The sequence below is a fragment of the Mus musculus genome, chromosome 8 (genome assembly GCF_000001635.26).
Source record: "Mus musculus strain C57BL/6J chromosome 8, GRCm38.p6 C57BL/6J".
Lineage (NCBI taxonomy): Eukaryota > Metazoa > Chordata > Mammalia > Rodentia > Muridae > Mus > Mus musculus.
The window spans coordinates 91,807,922-91,831,057 of NC_000074.6; the positions used below are offsets into that span (position 1 = coordinate 91,807,922).

At 47.4% G+C, this 23,136-nt stretch overlaps 2 long non-coding RNA genes across 3 annotated transcripts in view; both read left to right on the forward strand.

The window, feature by feature from the left end:
* Irx3os overlaps positions 1–23,136 on the forward strand; it is a 70,387-nt gene that overhangs the window by 4,586 nt on the left and 42,665 nt on the right. The gene's annotated exons all lie outside the window — the stretch shown is intronic.
* Gm39223 lies at positions 8,178–22,716 on the forward strand. Of its 2 annotated transcripts, XR_879090.2 has the most exons (4): positions 14,663–15,728; positions 16,058–16,153; positions 20,453–20,590; positions 22,212–22,716. It is a non-coding gene; the product is annotated as a predicted gene, 39223 (long non-coding RNA). The 2 variants fall into 2 exon arrangements; XR_879089.3 differs by having other exon boundaries at positions 8,178–16,153.

The window sequence follows — 23,136 nt, forward strand, 5'->3', positions numbered from 1 at the left end:
CCTTACCAAGTCCTTAGACTGAGCTGATGCAAAAATTGAACGCCTGTCCAGGCTGCACTGTCTCTGCCAGGGTGCCACATGTAGGAGGGGAGAAGAGTCTATAGCTTTAGGCCTAGTGATGCTTGTGTGAGCAGCAGATGGTTCAGAAGTTTAGCCCAGATGTTTTCCCTCATCCCTGCCTCCTCTGCTCGCAACTTTCAGACTCTTGGTGACAAACTGAGATAGTCTTGTACCTCTGCCTTTGTGCTTCATCTTAATAGTTCCTTCCCCGTTGACTACATTGAGATGTATTTTAAGGCCATTCAAATATTTGGACGTCAAGCTTTGTTTGACAAACTGGAAGGCTAAGATATGCAAGAGTTGTCCTTCATGCCCCTCGTCCATCTTCCCCTTTTCTCTCCTCTTCCCCATCCCAATTCCCCCCTCACCTTTCCTTTTCTTCCTTCCTCTCTTCTTCCCATTCTCCTCCTTCTCTTCTCCACCCCTTCCTCTTTCCTTTCTCCTTTCCATTCACTTTCTTTTCTCCTTCCTTCTTCCTCCTTCCCTCCCTTCCCTTTTTTCTTCTCTTCCCCTTTCCTTTTCTCTTTCTGCTAGGCAGGCCTTCTGCCACAGAGCCACATACTCAGCCTCCCACCATACTCCCTTCTGAGGAGAGTCTTCTGACCTTGGTTCAGTCCCCAGCTCACCGGCTTTTCAGAGATGTCTCAGTAATAGGTTTGGTACCCACTCTTGGTGTCTATGAATACAGATCAGATCAGCCAGTAAAAAGTATTCCCGTGAAAAGAAGCCACATAGAAGGCAGAGATAAGAAGACTGGGAACCTCCTCTTGCCTTTCTTGCCTGGTTTCTCTGTTTTGCAGGGGTCTGATTACCCAAGGTAGGATAAGGGTGAGGTCTGATTGGTTGAGGGCTGCTTTCTAGAAGTCTAAGGAATGGTTAGCTGTGTCCTTTTGCAAGGTGGCCACAGACTTGTATCATGGATGATTCTCGAACTTCTAGTAGAGTCTCAAAGGCTAGTGATCAGTAGGAATGATGGAGCCAAACTCTCCTAATCCCCCCTTAGCCTAGGCCTTTCTTGGTCCTCATGATCCATCTTAGAGATGTTTTCTGTTTCTTTCGTGAGTCTGTTTCTTCTCTGTCATCCTCTCACTCTCTTCCTTCCTTCTCCTTTTCCTTTCCAACAAGTAGTCACAGAAAGCCTTCGTTGTAGCAAGAGATGGGCATCGAGAAGCGACACTACCTAAAGTCTGCCTTATGTGGTCTTGTATTTCAGTGAGGGCAAACAAATCAGGAGACAGGCGAGACAATTCAAGATTGCAGTCCTTAAGCAACATCGGACAATAAAAAATAGCCTATGACCAATGAGCTGGGAAATAATGAGAGACTAAAGGGAGATTCACCTAGAAAGATGTGAGGAGACAGACACAGAGTACCTGAGCACAGGTAACCTAACCAACCTGGTGAGATGTAGATTAGAGTAAATGGGTTACAACAAGTTATGATCTAGTCAGAAAAGAGCCGAGCTATATGGTCAAGGTATTTGTAAATATATTTTGAGTCTGAGTCTTAGTTCTGGAAGCACCGGGCAGGGAGGAAGAACCAGGACAAAACTTCTACATTGGCTAGAGCCGAAGATGGCTTGGGTAGAGCATAGCTAACCCTGAGCTCCCCTGGGTCAAGGGAAATGAATGTTGTTTGGAAGCTATGGCTGATGGGATCAGTTAGGGTATTCTGCTGCTGTTGTTTTGTCTCATGTTTGAAGAGGAAAGGATCTTAACTCAGTCTGATGAGTGTCCGTATCAAGAGATGGAAGACATAGGTGAGGACCCACGGGAGACTGAGACCAAGGCATGCAACCACCAGCTAAGGGAGGCCAACAGCCAGAAAGGCAAGAAAGGATTCTTTCCCCTCGGAGCCTCAAAGAGAGTGGGGCTGTCTTGCTCTGACACTTCTTGTGATTTTCATCTATCCAGCTTGGGACCACGAGTGACAAAAGCCCTGGGACCCAGTAGACAGGGTGGTAGGGGGAGGAGACCTTGACTGTAGAAGCCCTGGGACCCAGTAGACAGGGTGGTAGGGGGAGGAGACCTTGACTGTAGAAGCCCTGGGACCCAGTAGACAGGGTGGTAGGGGGAGGAGACCTTGACTGTAGAAGCCCTGGGACCCAGTAGACAGGGTGGTGGGGGGGAGGAGACCTTGACTGTAGAAGCCCTGGGACCCAGTAGACAGGGTGGTGGGGGGAGGAGACCCTGACTGTAGAAGCCCTGGGACCCAGTAGACAGGGTGGTGGGGGGAGGAGACCTTGACTGTAGAAGCACAGGCAGAGGATGGGTTTATCAAACTGAGAGATGAGCTAACTGTAAGACACATAACTGGCTTCAAAGAAAAGTGCTAAGAGGAAGGCTGGGAGCTAGATTCTAAATGGCTGACCACATGTCCCAGTGCTGCTGTTTTGCATATATTAGGTTAAATAAGGTGTGTTATTAAGATTAATTAGCCTGATAAAGCAGATTGGTGGTATAGCAAATGTCTAACATGCATAGTCTCTGGGTTTCATCGTCAACACTGCATACACTTTATACCATAAATAAACAGGCACACACACACACACACATTCACACACACACTCACACACACACACACACACACACACTCACACATGTTTGCATACACCCACTTACACATACACACATACTCACTCATAGACACACACTCATATACAAACATACACATACACACACTCACACATGCAACCATACTCAGACACACACACACACACACACAAACATACATACACTCACACACAGACACTCATATACATATACACACTCACACATAAACACATACATACAAACACGTTCACATACATATACACACTCACACACAGAAGCACATATACATACATGCTCACATGAACATATACACATACTCACACACACATACACACTCACACACACATACACACACTCACACACAAACACACGCACACAGACACATACATATAAACAGATATACACTCTCACACACACAGACATACATGCAGACACACACACACACACATGCAGACACATACACATTTACACACACACACACACACACGTTTATCTTTCTTACCTTTTAAAATATGTTTGCTAGTCTAGGTATAGACATACCTGCATGCAACCACAGTACTTATGTGACAGAGGCAGGAGGATCACTAATCTTGAGGCCAGACTGATCTATATAATCAGTGAGTTCCCAGCCAATAGAGGTTATAGTGTGAAATCTTATCTATAAAAACAAGACAAAACCTAAAACAAGACAAACAAAAAGTAAATTAAATATTAATAAATCCCAAATGTAGTTAATGGAGAGTTTAAAATTGCGTTTTGGCCCACACACATCTATGTCTGTTGTTCTAAACAAAAGGCAGGGCACGTGTAATGGGCCGCGGTAGACAGAGAGCTTCTTGTGCCTGCCTTCTTTCCTGGGTTGCCATGTGAGTAACCTGGAGGCCTGACTGAGAAACTAGCTGAACCCAGAGAAGGTGAGCAGGCTCAGACTGAATATGAAAACATGAATATGTCACCAATCAGAGAGCCAAAGTGAGTTTAGGAGACCTGGCCTTGCAGCCCAACTCTTCCTTTCTGAATCTTGACTCCAGCACTCCCTCAAGACCCCTGAGGAAGAAGGCAGGCAGACCCACACTTTCTGCTCAACCAACTCATCTCCCTCTGCCATGTCCCTTTTGGTGCTCAGGACTTGGCCCCAGGCATGGCTCCCTAGGTCTGGTCTACTGATGGATTAGCACAAAGACAATGTGGTTGTGTTAGCAAGGAGAGACTCCTCCCCCAAGCCTACAGTCACCTTCCCATCCCCTTACTTAAAACACTGGTGACCCAGTAGGAAATCTCAACCCCAACCAACTTCCCTCCCTCTCTCCTCCTCTCCCTCTGTCTCCTCCTCTCCCTCCCTCCTTCTCTCCCATCCCTTCCCCCTTTTCAAGGTGCTGTGGGTCCGCCTCCACTGAGCTACAGTATTAGTATTCAATGCCAATCTAGCAGCCCTGAGTTTGAGCCCACAGGAGGCTAGACTTGTGAAGGGGTGGTGTGGGTTTGTGACTTGAAGGTAGAACAGAGGCTACTGGGGGAGGGAGGACACAAGGCCGGAAGGGGTGGATGGGGCAGAAGGGGGAGGGAAGAAAAAAAGTGTTTAAAATATGCTATAATGATTCTTTGGAAGGTAATTGAAAACAACAACAAAAAGTTCACTTTGTGACTTTTGTCTTCTGAGGGGTGTGTGTGTGTGTGTGAGAGAGAGAGAGAGAGAGAGAGAGAGAGAGAGAGAGAGAGAGAGAGAGAGAGAGAGAGAGAGAGAGAGAGAGAGAGAGAGGGAAGGGGGAGGGGGAGGGAGAGGGAGAGGGAGAGAGAGAGAGAGAGAGAGAGAGAGAGAATGAATTCTGGTGTCATCTCTTAGATCCCTTAGATCCTCCTTAGATTGTTGTTTTTGTTTGTTTTGTTTGCTTTTGCTTTCTTTTGTTTTGTTTTTAGACAGAGTCTCTGGCCTGGGGCTTGCTAGAGTAGCTGGCCAGTGAACTCAGGGAGCCACTTGTCTCCACTTCCCAAATGCTGGAGATCAGAAGCAGGCACCAACACACTCAGCTCTTTATTCCCTGGGATCTGAGGACTGCGTCCAGCCCTTTGCTTGGATGCCTAGCTCTCTCCTGGCTAAGCCGCCTCCCCTAGGCCGCATAAATCTGTCTTATTTTAACTGGGATAACTCTCTCTTCTAAAGTGTTACTCATTCCTAGTACTTCTCTTTGTTTTATTACAAAGGACTCCAAATTGGCTTCTGCTGGAGCAGTGAGATGCTAATCTTGCATGTGGGTTGTGGAGAGCGCCTCTGGCTTTCCAGCCGGTGTTTTGGATCACACAGTTAGCAGGTAGCAGTGTGCGGTGGCCCACATGGGAGGCACGGAGGTTTGACCCCCACCATGTGGATGCCTGGATGAGGAAGGGTGCTGTGTGCTTATAATCCCAGTGGGCTCCCCAGCCCCTCTTGGGTTTGGGGTGACTATGGCCTCTTGCTGTTTCCTAGAAGTTCCTGAGAGATTCTGGCTACATTTCACCTGGCTAGATGCCTGACTCAGAGATTGTGACTTACTATATATAGTAAGTGCTTGTGTATAATCAAGTATTAGTAGATTAGGGTTCCTAAACCTTCCTCAATTGACTTTTATATAAAAAATTTTTTTTCTATCATTTGTTTTGTTACATGGTTCTTTTGAGACAGGGTTTCTCTGTGTAGCCTTGGCTGTTGTGGAACTAGATCTGTAAACCAGACTGGCTTCAAACTCACAGAGATCTGCCTGCCTCTGCCTCCTGAGTGCTGGAATTAAAGGCATGTGCCACCACCACCCAGCTGTCAAAAAAGTTTCATTGGAAGCTAGCAATGCCCATTGGTGCATGGATTTATTATCTCAGATATGTTTACACAACCTGAGCAGCAGTAGCTGCTGGTGGTTGCATGAAAAGACCATATAGTCTACACACTTGAATATTTACTACCTAGCCCTTGGAGGAAAAACTTGCTAATCATTGATACAATGAAGTCCAAAGCTAGAGCAGTGCTCTCCCAACCCCTCAGGAAGAGACGTTCTCATTTTACTTGAGTTCATTGCAATAGGCATTAAGTAAGAGCCTACTGTGTGCAGGTTTCAGTCATATTTCAGAGTGCTGTTCTCATTCTGTATCGTTTATCACTGTCTTCCCCATGGAGGTCACCTTCCATGCTGTTGTGGACCAGCGTTCATGGCTGTAAAGACCCGTTGTGAGCCTGGAGTGTGACCTTGGAACAACAATAGAGATGTCAGTGACCTTTAGAAGAACAGCAGGGGGCAAGGACATGTTTTTCCTTCAGTGTCTAAGCATGTTTGTGGTGGTTGGGTCCTCCTGTCCCTGAACCCCAAGTGTCCCATCCTCTTCTCCACAATAATCCAGTAACTGAAAGGGGTTCATTGGGGGTAGAATGGGGCTTCCTAAGCTTCTGAGGTCTGTTCTGAATGGTCATGCCACTGAGTCTTTGTAGGTTGCCCCAGGGCACATGCCACACCTCTTGCTATCTGTCCCTCCATCCAGTCTTGGAATGTGAGAGAACAAATCCTGTTGTCCCATCCACAGCCCGGCTTCCCACCCTGACCATAAACAATACTGGTTTATGGTCATACTGGTAGTGCTGGTGTTGCAATGAAGTTAGATGTCTGTCTCTGTTGAAGGATCACTCCTCTTGGGGGTTGGGTAGGGGATGAGGAGACTACAAGAAGAACTGGTCCTGGCCTTTGAGGGACAGTCTGATTCTCTGAGGACATTCTATTCTAACTCAGTATCGGGCTCTGTGCCCGGGTCTCCTGAGTTGAAAACCAGAAGCATGTCCTACTGGCAATGTGACCTTTAGCACAGTTCTCCACCTCAGTTGCTTCCTCTGTGACAATAATACATCTTATCTTCTAGCATTCTAGTGGGAATGAGCTGACATGGTAGGGGATAGGGGTAATGTCTGCCCCTCATAAATATTTACAAGTGGCAAAGCATTCGGATTCCTGCGCCTAAACCACACATTCAGAGAGTAAGGTGAGTGTGAGATACACACTCTGTGGGTTGACTCATCACTGACTAGGTCCCAGATTCATCTGTTAACCAAACATCAACTGGGTTCCAGGTTTTGCATTCAGTATATTGACTGGATAGCTACTAGATCCCAGGCTTCTGCAATACAACTTGTGTGGACCCAAGGGACTGGCATCCTGGCCATGTGACCTGTTGGGCTGGTCTTATTGGATTAACTTGACATAAACCTAGACATATCTGAGAAAAGGAAATCTTGAAAAAATGCTTCCATCGGATTGGCCTGTAGGCAAGTCAAGGTCGCCATTTTCTTTACAATGATTGATATGGATGGAATCTTTCCACTGTGTAGCAGATACACCACTGTAATTTATAACCAGCATGTCTTAGTCAGGGTTTCTTTTCTTTTCTTTTTCTTTTTTCTTTTTCTTTTTTCTTTTTGGTTTTTCAAGACAGGATTTCTCTGTGTAGCCCTGGCTGTCCTGGAACTCACTTTGTAGACCAGGCTGGCCTCGAACTCAGAAATCCACCTGCCTCTGCCTCTCAAGTGCTGGGATTAAAGGCGTTCGCCACCACACCAGGCTTAGTAAGGGTTTCTATTGCTGTGATAAAACATCACAACCAAAAGCAACTTGGGGAAGCAAGAGGTCTATTTCATCTTAAAGCGTGTAGTCTATCACCCAAGAAAGTCAGGTCAGCAACTCAAGGCAGGGACCTTGAGGCAGAAACTGATACAAGACTGTAGAGGAGGGCTGTCTGTTAGCTTGTTCCTTGAGGGCTGCTCAGCTTGCTCTCTTATGGAACCCAGGGCCACCTGCTCAGGGTAGTCTTGCTAGCAATAAGCTAGGCCCTCCCACATTAGCCATTAACGAAGAAAATGTACCGCATGCTTGTTTATGGATCAATCTGGGAGGACATTTTTGTCAGCTTAGGTTCATTCTTCCTGAATAACTCTAGCCTGTATCAAGTTCTAGCCAGCACACCGGGTGATATGTGTGGTTGGGGGTTTAAGTTTTCATGTGGCTCAGCTGGATAGAACCAGCCAATAAGACCTATTCAAACATCAACAGCTGCCTTAGCCTCACACCCTTAGAACCCAAAGAGGAAGGTCCATCCCAGGACAAAGTACCACAATGCATATGTTTAAGGGAATGTGGCTTTTGTTTTGGCTTTTGCTTTAGTTTTGTTTTCTTGCAAGAGTCCGAGGTTTTGAATTTTGGAAGAGTTCCGAAACCTTTGGGATATCCCACTTTAATCACTGGTGACAGTTTGCTTCATTTCTAGCTGTCTCAAAGCAATAGGCAAGTTAAGTTGCCCAGTAGGCACAGGCTGACATGCTGGGAAATGTGTGGGCTTCTCACCCCCTCCTTTTCCCTCCTTTGTGTCTTTGAGGAAAAGAGAGAGGAAAAATAAAAACAAAAGCAGAACACCAACCTGGGGCTTTTACAGAATTACATCTGCTTGTGACATCTCCATTCAAGGGTTTTCTCCTGAAAACTTCATTGGTGGCTTTCTTCATCTCCCCCTCCCCCTCCCCCCTCCCCCTCCCCCCTCCTCCCCCTCCCCCTCCCCCTCCCCCTCCTCCTCCTCCTCCTTCTTCTTCTTCTTCCCCTACATCTCATTGAAACTCTCTAGAGCATTGCCATGGAACTCCAGCATCTTTCACTCACTAAGCCCAACTGTTGATTGGGTGTGTGGGTGGATGGGTAGGGGGTTGTCTCAGCAGCTTTTGAGCACCAGTGAGTACCTTCCTCAGCATCATGTGTCAGCCACAGGCCACCAAGACTCTGGGTGTGGGCTGGGAGCCAGGACAAGAACACGTTGGTACTTCTCAGCTCTGCACTGTCCGGACTCTGCTGAGCATGTGTAAAATGCTTTGAGCATTAGGTGACTGGCTACCTGTAAAGTGATAATAACAGGTAATTAGTTGCTCAGTAAGTGTGTAGTTTACGTGTTTTAAAGGCGTCTTTCCCGTTATTGTTATGTATGGATGTAGAAGTGTCTCCGTCATCATGTACCCAATTTATAAAAACTAATAGACACCTAGCACTCACTGGGTGCCAGGTGTGGTTCTAAGCTCCTTACAATGAGTATTGCCTCATTTAAACCTCCAACAACCCAGTGAGTCAGGGGGCAGTTGCTCCTTCTCTTTCATAGACAGCAACAAGCAAAGCAAAATAGAACAGCCAACGAATAGGGCAATTAAATCCAGTTAAGTGGCTGACTTAAGGTCATACCACTAAAAGTGAGAGTGTCAGGCTTCACACTCAGGAACCCAGAGAGTCTGCAGTTTGACCACTGTGCTTTGCCGATGCGTGTTATTCCTGTTTTGCTGGACACTCTTTTTTTTTTCTTTTCCAGGAAAGGTTAAAGTTTTTTACTTAATGATCTTCCTGTAAGCAAAGTGCATAGTTCCGAAGTGTGGAACATACACATTTGTACAAACCAGTCCACAAGACCAGACGAAGGGAGGCAGAGATTCCTGGGTGGCCCTTGCTGTTCCTTTCATAGTTTGGCTTTTCACCCATGGCCCAGTTTTCCATTTTGAGGAATGGGGTGTCCTGGGCACATTTTTTTCTGCTTCTGTCATCTGTGGTTCAGCAGTACATGTTTGTGTGATGGCCTGCATGGTGACAGGAGCTGGAGACTTCTCACTCCCACTGCCTCACGTGGCTCTGCGTGTGGTGTTTACCATGGGTAGCATTTGGGACCTTTCTCTAGTGCTGGTGAGTACATCCCACCCCATGCCTTTCAGTGATCATGGCAGTTGACTGGGACTCGTGCTGCATTTAGCATCTGTAGCGATGGTCTCACCGTTAGTGGGGCATTGACTATTAGGGCTGAGAAGTGAAACAGAAGTTGGGCATTTCTCAAGTGATTTCTCCTTCTGATGGGCCAATGAAAGTAGCACAAGTCACTTAGCCCCAGGAAAAGTCGAAACCACCAGGGGCTTATCTGTGGGGTCTGCTTAAGTATCCCACTTTTCTGTCATTTCAGCAGGCTGTCCTGTTCCTTCCAAGAGAGCTGAGAGCTCAGACTACGAAATACTGGCTTTTTTTCTATTTTATTGGGTTCGTATATCTACCACCTTTCTACCCTTTCTAACCCATCTTCCACCCTAATCCTTTCCAACTGTCCCCCCATCCAATACTAGGTAGGGAAGACAGAATGTTAGAAAGGAAAGGGGAAGTAGATATCTTTAGACTATTTCCTGCTGGTTAGGGTCATTGGATTCCTAGCCCTAGCAGCAAGTCCAATCTTTGTTGTTAAACTATCAAGCAGTCCAGCAATAGCAAACCAGCAAACCCAATAGCAGGAGCCAGCAGCAGCAGTAGGGGCAGCATCAGCTGCAGCATCAGGGGCACACGCCCTTGGGCCTCTCCTATTTATCCTCTTCCCAGAGTCCCCGGAATTAAACTATCTGCAGCAGGCAAAAACCATGCCCCCTCCTAGTGCCTGGGACATACACAGTTAATGGCTGTGGACAAACTGAAGTAGTCCTATATGTCCCATACCTGGGATCAAAACACAAGCACATCCTATAGTGAAACTGGGTTTTTAAAACACAAAAACAAAATCCTCATTACATCGGGCTCTATGACATTGTGATGGAGCCTTGGAGCTAAGAAACTCAGCTCAAAGCAGAGCTGAAACTGTTCCCTCCTGGCAAAAGCCTAGCCTCTCAAGAGCCAGAGTTCTCTGTGGGAGGCCATGGGCTCATCCACTTGGTGACCAAACCCTGAAAGAGCATTCTGGGTGTGATGAATTATGTGACAGGCCAGCCAGCTCCTGCCCTTTCTCAGCCTCAGGCTCTCCTCCAAACTCTCCAAGGACTGCACAAGAATGAGCCAATTTAAAAAGTTATCTCCAGAACTGGAAAGGCTCAAGTAGGGGTTGAAGGTACTGCAGGTGTCCAGGGAGGGGGTCATGTGTGCCCCATTTATTGACTGAGAAGTAGCCATCAAGCAAAGTTGGACCCTGGAGTGGGTGAGCCTGCACAGTGTTTTCATGCTCGCCTGTGGCTGGATTAGGAGTCTTATTTTTTTGAGTTAAGGGGGCCGTAGGACATGCTATGCTTTCCGGTTAGTCCTGTTGGGAAGCTGAAGATGGAAAAGATTCATCACCTCATCTGCGGAGAGGGGAGAAGAAATCGCATTCTAGAACATTCCCCAACAGTGATAGAGGATTAGGCCTCCTTTTAGCTTTTTGCCTCCTCCTTTGTTTTCTCTCTGCAACTTAAAAGTTCTGAACCTGATTCCGAAGCAAATCAGGCCCCAAACAGGGACTGTGCTTTCCATGGGGTTTTATAAGGCTTGGAAGTCCTGCAGTGCAAGTGATTAATGAGGCTGGGGCTTTCTCCATTGTGTAAACCAGAGGAAGGAAGGAAGAGCACTTACCAGGAGAGGGTGTTCATGTGCTGGGCCCTTGCACTTCAAATCCCCTTGGGAGGGAAGCTGAATCCTTGAGCCCAGGCCCCAGCTGGATTGGCTCTGGTGAGCCGGATGGGGCTATGACCTGGGTCGGGTCATCAAGCTGTGACCCTGGGTCATCTGGGCTGTGCTTTGATGGTCTGTCACCACATCAGCCCAGGCCCAGGGAACTACTCTGCTGATGTCATCTCCCAGGTCTGCATCCTTTTCACTAGCGTTTTCAAGAGAGAAGGAAGGCCAACATAAGAACCCAAAGATCACGGCTCTCTACAGGCATTCGTCAACAAGAGATGATGGTGGTTAACGAGCGCAGACACAGCCTCGTTGTGTAGTTATCTGAAGACAGGGGCTGGATACTTCCCCTTTACGTTTAGAGCTTTAGTTAGAAGATATAGAGTGGGAGTTTCAAACAGACAGCTCTGCCTTCCTGTCTGTCTAGGGTTGACTCTGAATCTAGTTCTACAGGGCTCCTTGGGTAGGGGAGGGAAGACGTCTGAGGCCATCCAGCCCCTTGTCCTCAGTGGTCACCCACTCATTGTTGACCTTATTGGCTTTTGCTTTGCTCCTGGACTTGATTTCAAGCTTTTTGGGATTACCCTGCCCCAAGTCCTGAGTAAGCACACTGTACCAAGGCTCTCCTTACAGGATCTGCCTTCAGGAGCCTGAATCAGGACATAGGCTTAATAGCTCAGATCTGTTATAGAGTCTCCAACCCCAACTGGCCACGCTTCAGCCAGTTTATTTAAAATCCCAAAGTAACATCTGTTGTTGCTCTTTGTAGACAGAGTCTCCCACCTCTCTAGCCTGCATCTTGCTATGGGGGACCAGGCAGGCCTGCAACTGGTAGCAGTTCTCCTCTGTCTACCTTCTTCAGAACGGCACTTTCTCAGCTCTGAGTAGATGGGAGGCCACCATGAGGTAGGAGGGCCTCTGGTATTTTTCTAAATTCCTGCTGAGGCGGGACATGGAAACATCTAGGGATCTGCTTTTGAGTGTGAAGAGAGATTTCCCTGGAGGTTTGCTCTCCACTTACAAAGTCACTTAAGTGGGTGGAGACATGTGTATGGTGACTGCAGGCCCTGGCATGTGAAGACAAGAAATATGAGTGCTTCTAACGGTAGGAAGGGAGAGCCTTTTGCTTGTGTCAGGCTATTTCCAGGGATAGAGGGCACGTCCCTGAAGCTATCCTGATGAACAGTATCCTCCTCTCCACCTCCCCAAAGGAGTTCTTGCACCTGTTGCATGAGGCCTAGTGGTTGGAGTCATGGGGAACAGGAAAAGGCAAAGTGAGCGAAGGGTTCATAGCCAGGGCTGTGGAGTAGGGCTACCTGAACCCAGGTTCCACCCCTTCCTGTATGAGTGACATTTGAGCAGTTCCTTGCCATCCCTGTGTCTCAGTGCCTGCATCTGTAGTGTGGGAAACCCTCACAGGTTTATGCCACTAAAATGGCAGCTCATGACAACCATCCCTAAACAGAGGAGGTGAATGTTAACTTTCCATCTTTTCTAACTTTTTTTGGTATAATGTGTATGAAATATTCTTAGTGCTATTAGAAAATTAAAAGGCAAGTTTTGTTTGCCTTTTTGTTTTTCTTTGAGACAAGCTCTTTCACTATAAAGTCCAAGCTGAAAATCATGACCTTTGTACCCCAACTTCCTGAGTGGATGATAGATGAACTCTACCACATCCAGCAAAAGATAGTTTCTGAAAGACCGATGGACACTGAATAAGAAGGAGGAGGAAGACAGGGAGGGTAGAATTTGAAGTTAACCAGCAGCCACTTTGGTGGCATGTAGCCAAAAGTCTATCCAAGCCTTCATTCTCTGTAGCAGTATCTTGACTGCTCCAGGTCTCAGGAGAACCATGGAAGACTGCACTGTCATGGGAAGCAAGGCACTTTCTAACTCCCTAACTGTGGTGGTGGCAGTCATGTTTATATTGCTAGAATCAGCTACCTGATAAAAACAGTTTAGAGATGTGTGTGTGTGTGTGTGTGTGTGTGTGTGTGTGTGTGTGTGTGTGTGTGTGTGTGTGTGTGTGTGTAGGGTACTTTTGATTATGGATTGGGAGTTTGCAACCCATCTTGGTGAGGAAATCATGGTGATTGGAGCTAAAAGGGGTTGGTCAATGATGGTAGGAGCTGGAATGGGGTTGGTCAATTGTGATTGGAGCTGGAGGGGTTTGCTCTGTGATGCTGTGAGCTGGAGAGGGTTGCTCTATAGTGGTGTGAGCTGGAGGGGGTTGCTTTATGGTGGTGTGAGCTGGAGGGGCTTGCTCTATGGTGGTGGGAAGTGGAGGGAGTTGCTCTGTGGTGGTGGGAGCTGAAGGGGATTGCTCTGTGGTGGTGGGAACTGGAGGGGGTTGCTCTGTGGTGGTGGGAGCTGAAGGGGATTGCTCTGTGGTGGTGGGAACTGGAGGGGGTTGCTCTGTGGTGGTGGGAACTGGAGGGGGTTGCTCTGTGGTGGTGGGAGCTGGAGGGGATTGCTCTGTGGTGGTGGGAACTGGAGGGGGTTGCTCTGTGGTGGTGGGAACTGGAGGGGGTTGCTCTGTGGTGGTGGGAGCTGGAGGGGATTGCTCTGTGGTGGTGGGAACTGGAGGGGTTGCTCTGTGGTGGTGTGAGCTGGAGGGGGTTGCTCTGTGGTGGTGTGAGCTGGAGGGGGTTGCTCTGTGGTGGTGTGAGCTGGAGGGGCTTGCTCTATGGTGGTGGGAACTAGCAGTGTGGCTTCTCACAGGTGATGACTGGGAAACAAAAGGGCTCAGTGGATTAAAACTCCACTACTGTGCCTTACATCTTGAAGGTCTTATAACCTCCCCCAAACAGCACCACCAGCTATTCAAACAAGTGAGCCCTGGAGACATCCCAACTGTCACATTCTCTGAGTGCAGACTGAGGGGGCAGTGATGGATGGATGAGGAAGGGCGCAGCCCGACCAGGAGGATTCTCGGGAGAGCAGGACTGAGACAAACCCAGGCGACAGGATCTGAGGAACCCTGAGGCTGCAAACAGACACTCTACAGGGGGCCTCCATTTCTCCATTTCTCCTCTAAGGTAGTTCCCCATGTGGCTTACAAAAGGAGAAACAAAGACAACCAGACTTGGTGGCACATGCTCACCAGCCCAGCGTGCTGGAGGCTGGAGGAAGAGCCTTGCCTTGTTATTTAACATCCGTGTAAGCTATGTGTGTGATGAGACCCTGGAGGGAGAGGAGGGGTGAGGGGAGAAAGGAGAGACAGAATGTGAATGCGATGCTCAGTTGGCTCCATTCCTGGTTTTAGCAGCTCTGATGGGCTTCTGAGTCTGTGACAGGGAGCCCAAGATGAGGAATATCTCTGCCTGCCATATTTACTGCTCCTCGGAACCACAGAAAAAGTATATAAAAGAGAAAGGAAGGAAGGAAGGAAGGAAGGAAGGAAAAAGAAAGAGAGAAAGAGAGAAAGAAAGAAAGAAAGAAAGAAAGAGAGAAAGAGAGAAAGAAAGAGAAAGAAAGAAAGAAAGAGGGGGAGGAAGAAAGAGAGAGAAAGAGAGAGAGAGAGAGAGAGAGAGAGGAGAAAGAAAGGGTGAAAGAAAGAAGAATAAAGAAATAAAATACAACAAGAACAAAACTAAATTGTTTTTGAGGTAGAGTCTTGCTATGTCTTCCAGGCTGGCCTTGTGACCCTCCTGCCTCAGCCTTGTGAGTGCTGGGACTGGAGGCCTGTGACACCATGTCCAGCTTAAACCAAACAGTCAGAAAAATTATATTTCTCACTTGGCTTAACCCAAATACAAACTGAGCTCTACGTGGGCTAGCCTTACCTCAGTGCTGTATTCAGAAAAAAATAGTCTAAAATCAAAACTTTAATGTGTATGGTCTCTCATAGGTCCTAATTTTTGACTTGGGACTATTGGGATGCTCTAATGTGTATGCCATTCATCTCTAGAGAGATGCTCCCCCTGCCCCCACCTCTCTTCCTTCTCCCATTTCCTGTAGCTGCCCCAGGCGCACACTCCTCTCCAGCCTCCACCAGCTTCCTCTTCCTCCTCTTCACAGGTCTCCCTTGATTGCCCCGCTGCCAGATGTCCTTGGAATTTCTGCTCTGGCTGAGGCGCTCACTGGAAAGACTGGAGCCTGTGAGAGATTTTTGCCCATAGCCCTTCCTCATTCTTTACAAAGGGATTCATGCAGGGATCGCAGGCTAAGAGAGCAGTCATGGGGTGTGGCTGGTGAAAGGCCAGAATTTGGAACCCCAGGTTCTCATTTTTGTTCACTCCATGATACTCTGGGACAATTAGGAAATCAGATCTCTGCAAGAGGAAAGTCGGAAGAGGCTGTAAATACATTTACCTGCTCTGACAGCAGCTAGGTCCAGAAGAGTCAACTTTCCACCCGGATGTTGCAATAGGGCCAGGTTTGACTCAAGCCCTGATGGCCATCGCGCCATCGTTCTACACATGTGAGCTTTGGGACAAGATTGTCCGCATTGACATCTTGGCTCTGTCTCTTATTTGAATCTAGATAAAACAGCTTAACTTCCTCTGGAAAGCAGGCTGAGTAATAGCACCCACCTTAGAAAATTCCAGTGTGCGTCATGAGCACTAACCCGGTGTGAAGTGGTCAGAAGAGCAGTCGTCAACGGCCCCACAAGTGTTCACGGCTCTGCCTAGGTAGAGTTCGAGGTGCGAATCAAGATTTAAAACCAGTCCAGTCAGAGTTGGTAAGCACAGCTCTGCCTCCTCCCCCCAGCTAATGAGGGGCCACTAGGGTTAGGAATATTCCTTCTTCCTATTGCAAGCAGCATCTTAAAGATCCATTTGCATGCTTACATGCACAGCAGCGACATAGCCAAAAACAAAACAAAACAAAACAAAACAAAAAAAAACAAAAACAAAAACAACAACAAAAAAAACCGTCTGAGCCACCCAAAGGGACTAGATAAACAGAACAGGCAGATGCTGTCACACGCCACAGCTTAGCTAGACCTGAGGACACAAAACCCCTGCATTGTGCCGTTCCACTTATGTGGGGCATTTATTGTCTTTACAGCCACAGATACAGAAAGCAGCCAGTCGGTGGCCTTCGAGTTTGGGGTTTGCACAGTGGAAAGCGTTCTGGGTGGTGACTGAAGGCTCACTCAGCAAGGTGAATATTTAACACTGAATAGCATGCTTAAAGAGTAAGAGGGGACGATTTTAAGTGATAGCTGTTTAACATCAATTAAAAAAATATATTGAAAACTGTTTCCCTCAGGCTAAGGAGATGATTCTGTTGGTAAATTACCAGTCACACAAGCTTCAGAACCTGTGTTTGGATCTCCAGACCCCGCATACAAATCTGGGTGTACCATGTACCCAGAACCCAGGTGCTGGGACGTCAGGGATAGGGCAGCAACCAACGGATCCCAGCAGCATGTGGAGGAGCAGCCGAACTGCTGAGCAGTATCAGTGAGCTTTAAGTTTGTATTCACAGGTAGCGAGTTTGTGCAGCTTTATGTGCCTATGTGTATACATTCGCACCAAAAAATACATATACTGCATACATACAGCATCTCTCTCTCTCTCTCTCTCTCTCTCTCTCTCTCTCTCTCTCTCTCTCTCTCTCTCTCTCTCTCTCTCACACACACACACACACACCCCTATAAAAAATTTAAAAAGAAAAAAAAAGGAAGGTTTAACTTGTCTGCTCCAGGAAAAAGAGACAACAGAGCCCCAAATGTCCTCGCTGCTATTCTGTGGACTATGGGTGCCAAGATCAATGCTTCTGTCACTCCCTCATGCCCTGGCCATGTGAGGTAGTGGAAGTGTGAAGGAAGCCAATAAGGAACCCAAGTTCTTCTAGGCCAGGCAGGCGACCAGCGACCAATGCAGCCATTTCCTCGCCCTCCTGGAGGAAGAGGAAGTGGATCAGAAGTCACCAGAGCACAGGGATCCATTTTAGAAAATGTGAAGGTATGATTTTATCATTAGGAAACTGGTTTTGTTGATTCCCTATTGGTTTGGGTGTTAGGGAGGGGTAGGCAGGCACACCTCTGTCTCTGTCCTTTCCCCCTCAACCCCAAGTGGCCTAGTCTTAGATCCCCTAGAGTGAGAGGAGCCCTTGTCTCAGGTAGGCTGGATTGCTTTTCTTATCCTAGCTGACTGGTTAATGCCTGCTGAGATTCTCCACACCCTCCATCTCCCCCTCTAACCCACACTGGTGGGTGGGAGAGCCTGGGGGGGGGGCAGGAGCTTCTTGCAGCCTTGATTGGAATCTGGGCGAAAGCAAGACAATTTGGAACTTTAGGAAGTCAGGGAAGCGGTGTGCTACCCTACAAATTGAGATTCCCCGCTGCCTCTTTTCCTTCTCCTTCTCTTTCGGCTTCATTTTTCTCCCTGTCTTTCTGAAGTCCCTCATCTCATTTCTCTCTGCCAAGTGATATCTATGCCTTACTTGAGAACCTCATTCAGACCTTCTGGGCCAGTGGCAACTGTTGATTGTTTTAGATTCAAACCTTGTTTTAGCTGGGTACGCCTTGAAATGGATCCTTAGGCAAAGGCTGATGATATAGGCAGGACATTTCTTTGCAAGCATCCCAGGAATCAAGAGCCCAAGTATGGAGGGTATGGAGGGGCTCCAGGCAGAAGGAGCGAAGAAGGTGAGAGGAGCCAACAAGGGTTCATGACAGAATGTATTTTCTACTGTCTACTTGGGACAAAAGGGAAGCATTTCTTCATCTTTGTCTTACCAGCCTGTCTGTGGAGATGGCTTTATAGACTTTTGACCTCATGGTATGCTTTGAATGCACACATCTGATGAAGGCTAAATGGATTCCTACAGGCTAAAGGAGCCCCCACAGTGTCAGAAAAACCATTGGGACGGGAAACTCAAAGAGGTGCATATAACCATCAGAGCTGCTGATCTGTCTGGGTTCCTGCTCTTACTGGGAAATGGAGATCTGAACATTTGCCTTCTGCAGATAGGCTGTCAGCTGGGCTAAGCTTAGCTGCTGTAACAGGAGGGCCCTCAGTGTCAATCGATGTTTTGCTGTGATGAATGGAAGTTGTGCCCCTCCACCCTCACGTAAGCAGTGGTCTTTCAGGGTGAAAGCACGTCTTCAAGCATTGGGTGGGTTTTTTTTTCCCAGCTCTGGCTTTTTCAGTCTATAAGCATCTTGTCTGCCTCAAGCTGAGAACAAGGCAAGGACATGCAACGGTGCACTGTAGAGGCCAAGGCTAGAAGGAGCATATATTAATCCTGTCTACATCTTCATAGGCAGCCCTCAGCCACTTTTGCTGTGCAGACAAAGTGCTGTGCCTCTGGTCTCTTGCTGCAGGAGCCAGGCTAGCCTGTTGGCTATCCCATCATGCTCCTGTGATGTAGCTCATTCTTCTGGTGTCCTGGAACACTGGCTGAGGACATGGAGTCAGATTCACTGGAGCAAGACCAGTGACCTACCAACGGGCAAAGACTCAAAGACTTCCTGTTAGCCTGGCAGACACTTGTTTGGAAGAGTGATCCCATGTTCACGCTCACACCTCCTTTCTCCCTGCTCTGCTCCCATAGCAGTTGAATGGCCGGTAGCCCGAGGGTTCTCCTGCTCTCTATTGCTAAAACCCTTGCTTATCTATTGTACCAATCTCATCTTAGTGTCTATCTATTCTTGGCCAACCAAACCAACTCACATGGCTGCCTTTAACTGCAAGGGAGTCTGGGAAGTATAGTTTAGCTGTGTGAGCAAGAGGAAAAGGAAATGACTTTAGTAAGTAGTGAGCCATTCTCTGATGTCATAAGGGATGAGATATTTAAAGCTGTTCTTAGCCCTGGGCTGGACATACTGTCACACAGTGTCTTGAAGACATTGCCACTTGCAGCAAGATACAGGGTTTCTGGGAGTGTCTAGTAGGTGTCCTTGTTATTGTATGCATGGCTTGGTCCAGCAGGTTGTAGGACTGGGCTGTGGGGTTCCTCTTTATCAGAGCTTGGAGTGTCAGCTGATGCCCAACTGTTTTATCTGGAGCATCTTTCTTTCTGGCAACAGCCTGAGTCATCACCCAGCATCACCCAGCATCACCCAGCATCACAGCCCTTGGCCAACTCCTTGGTCATGCACAGGGTACCAGCATGTGGTGTTAACAGCTCTGCCAGTGCTGTCCCCTGGGAGAAGCCCATGGGTCCTGAAGGAATGCCATCCCTATCCCTGGCTTCTCTCTGCGTGCCTTCTTCCAAGGGCTGCCTCCAACCACTTTAAGAGTCCCATAAATGCTGATAATTGCTGCATTAAACCTCAGTTTATTATTTTCTCAGGGCGCAGGTATGCCGATGATATGAGGCCTCACTGCATTTACATACAAATTGAAGATTTTTATTAATCAGTCCAGTACCAGGAATCCAACGTTAACAGTCCATCAGGCCCTTAAATACATTTGGTGACACTTTTACCGTGCATTAGCCTGATAGGGCAAGGCGAATATAATGTACCAATGATTGCTTTTCCATTGAAAGCACAAATGGTTTCATTTTTCCTGTCATCTCAAATAAGTGTTAAAGAGGTTTGGAGGGCTGTTGTGTCCACGCCGTATGCTCAGGACTTACAAACACTGATGAGCGCATTAAACAACCATTAGCGTCTGGGCCTGGACCACAGCACTGGTCCTCCTCTTCAGGGTTTATTCTCTGATTTAAAGTGAAGGCAATCTGTGGTTGCTTTCATAACATCCTGAGGCCCCTCCATTCTCCCTCCAACAAAATACATTACAACAGTAATTTTATGACTGTTAAAATAACTGTCGTTAACAAGCACTTAATTAAAATGTACAATAAATAGCCGGCTGCAGTCTTGTCTGCTCTCCGGAGTAGCCCGGCCCGAGACTGAAATGCCCAGGCCTGCTGCTGCCCAGCTTGTTTGCAGATTAATTGCTTTTCGAGCTGGCAGGAGTTGCCTCGATAGCAGCCAGATCGTAAATGACCAGATAGGGACTTTATCAATCAAGCGAGTGTGCGTGTGACCGCTGGTCGTTGGGAAGGAGAGCTGGGGAGCGGTCAGAGGACAAGCTTTGCCTCGGTGGTATTGATGACCAGAAAGGAGTCTGGTAGAGCAAGCATTCATGGATGAGGCAGAATATCAGATGAACAAACCTGAATGGTCTAATCCAGAGTGGAATTGCCTGTCCCAGGTCTCATTCCGAATGTCTCCAGCATCATGATAGCTCTAACAAGGAGTATAAGAAAATTAGCTACCATTAGTAGGGACCTGTCATCTCAGCATCAAGGAGGTTGAGAAAGGAAAATCTCAAGTTCAAGGCCAGCCTGGGCTATATAGTGAGATCTTTACATGTACACTGAACACATATACACACACATGCACACAAGTGAGTTACCACTCTGTATCTTTTTTTTTTACCAATTTATTTAATCCTCAAAGCAACTTTATTAAATTGTTATTATTCCGATTCTCATTTGTAGGCAAGAAAATGGAGGTTCAGAGGTCAGGCGACTTGCCTAGGATCACACAGTTGCTAAGTGGCTCAGCTAGAATTTACTCACAGGACTGCATGGAAGGTGAACCTCTAAACCGCGGTGCTGTGGATTTTCTCTGAAGCTGTGAGTTTATCATGTTCGCAGAGCTGAGCTCTCTGTGTCTTTTCTCTTAATAATTACATAGTTGTGGATTGTTCCCTCTAGGTTAGGTCTGCTAGGTGGTAGAGGGGTAATAAGAAGCTCGGGAATATGTCCTTTCCCCTTGGAGAGCTCAGAGGGTGGTGAGAGACAACCGTTGAGCAAGTGAAGAGACCTCAGAGCTGATCCCCCACCTCCCCTGTCCTTAATTGTGTATATGCACAACATGTGTGTATATGCACATGTGTGTGTGTGTGTGTGTGTGTGTTCTTGTGGGGTTCAGCAGAGCTTCCAAAGGGAGACAAGGAACTTATTGTCCCAGGCAGGGGACAACTTTGTGAACTGAAAGGGGGGTCTGAGAGTGGTGTCCGAGTAGCTGGAAGACCTTCAGGAGAGCTGGGTTCAGAGGGGTGTGTGTAAAGAATAAACAATGGGGTTCAGGAATCCAGCGTGCCCTAAATGATGGCAGGGACTTGTGACATCAGGGGATCACTTTGAATCTGTGCTGTTCTTGCAGAAAGCTCTGGTTAGCAACTTTGTGAAGGAGATGTCATAGTACCCAGTTTTGCAGCTAAAGAAACAACGTCACAGGGAGAATAAAGTGGCTTGCTGGTGCTGCTGGATGAGAGATGTCAGGGCAGACAGTGGTTAATGGGGGCGTCCCAAATAGACTACTGGAGCTTACTCACACGTGTAGATACCCAGGCTGGGGGTGTCTCTAGTTGTTGAAGCTGTTGTGTTAGAACAATTGAGTTGTGAAAAAAAAGGTTATTGTTTTGTTCTCTTGGAATTTCAGGGTGCTGAGTTTCTTCCCAAAGCTTCAGGCAGGTCTGGTGACAGTGTCTAGAAATAGTAGGACAAAATGTCAGGGCAGCCAACAACTGAAGACAGTGTAGACATTCACTAAATCCACCAGAGTCTGGAGAAGGCCTTGCAGTTCCATCGGCTCATCCAAGCTTCTCCTGTGTTCTTGGCAGCCCTCCTTCACGTGCTGGCCTTTCCTTTGCCTCTTTTGAAAAACTGGTGCATGTGCATGCCCACATACACACACACACACACACACACACACACACACACACACACACACACACACACACACACACAGAGAGGCTGTGAGATTAAAGGCAGGTGGACAAAGGACGGAATGGAAAGCAGCTTAGAAGTCTTTTTGTCTGGAAGCTAGCCAGCACCTGTCCTCTTCTGTGTCATTGATCAAATTAAAGTCACCCGACTGGCTCTGACTGCAAAGGGATCTGGGAAAACAACTGTCCAGCTGATGCTGGGCTGAGGGCTAGACCCACAGCCTTGAAGAGCAAAGAGCTCCCAGGCAGTGCAAGTGGCAGGATGGTTGATGGGAAGGCTTCCATGGAGACCGCTATGGCATTCGGCAAGTCGGGGTATCAGCAACCTTACTAAGGGCTTGCATGGCTTCTCTTTCTCCTTGTCACATCTCTAAAAGAGACAGACCCAGAAAGAGACCTCCGCCTGGGTCCCTGCTCCTTACCTTGAGGTGATAGTTGCATGGCTGCTGCAGTCTCTAAGATGAAGGGAGACTCTATCTCTGATACCCATAGGTATAAATAATGCCATTCTCCATCTATGCCAGGCACCCTGAGCCTTCAGACTTGGACCTGAAGCCTCCTGAGGACTAAAACCACCCACCCACCGGTGATCTCCTGATGGATTGGCCAAGAGCCTGATTGCTCTCAACAGCTGGTCGTGAGCCTAGACAAGTCCTAGACCTTTAGTCAATAATCCCCATTACAGTAAGAAAAACTGTCCCCAAATAAGAGAGGAAGCAATAGGAGATTTATTGACTAAGAAAATAATTGAGGGCCAGAGAGATGGGTGGCTTGTCACCAAGCCTGATGGCTTGAGTTCTATTCCCAGGCCCACATAGTAGAGGGAGAGAACGGACTCACACAACTTTTCCTTGCAAGTCCGTACTCCAGATGTGACACACAATGCCTGTCCCCCATGACAGGCACATCTATACTCAGACACAAAAGAAGCAAATAAAGGCAAGAATTTTAAAAATAAGGCAAGGAACAGGGTGGTTTTTGAGCATGCTTTGATATCAGTCCCTGGGAGGCAGATGCAGCCAGTCTACAAAGCAAGTTCAAGGACAGCCAGAGTTACAGAGAGAAACCGTCTTGAAAACAGCAACAAACAACAATAACAAAATAAAAAATAATAAGAAAACTTAAGGAAAAAGAGAAAATGATTAAATTCCATGTGCCCCATATCCATGCCTTGTGCTAACTGAGGTCAGAAGATAGTGTCAAGCCTCCTGGAATTGATTGTAAGCCATCTTCTGGGTGATAGGAAACAAACCTAGGTTTTCTGAAAGGACAACAAGTGCCCTTTAACCTCTGAGCCATCTCCCCAGCTACAAAAATGATCCAAGTCTTTTCTGAGGTACAGTGGGGCTTTTGTAGCTATGGTGGGTTCAGATGGCTCAGAACCAGCAATATCTGAAAACCCGTTTCATCCTTGCTGAATATGTTGGGTAGTCTTTCTCCTCTCAGTAT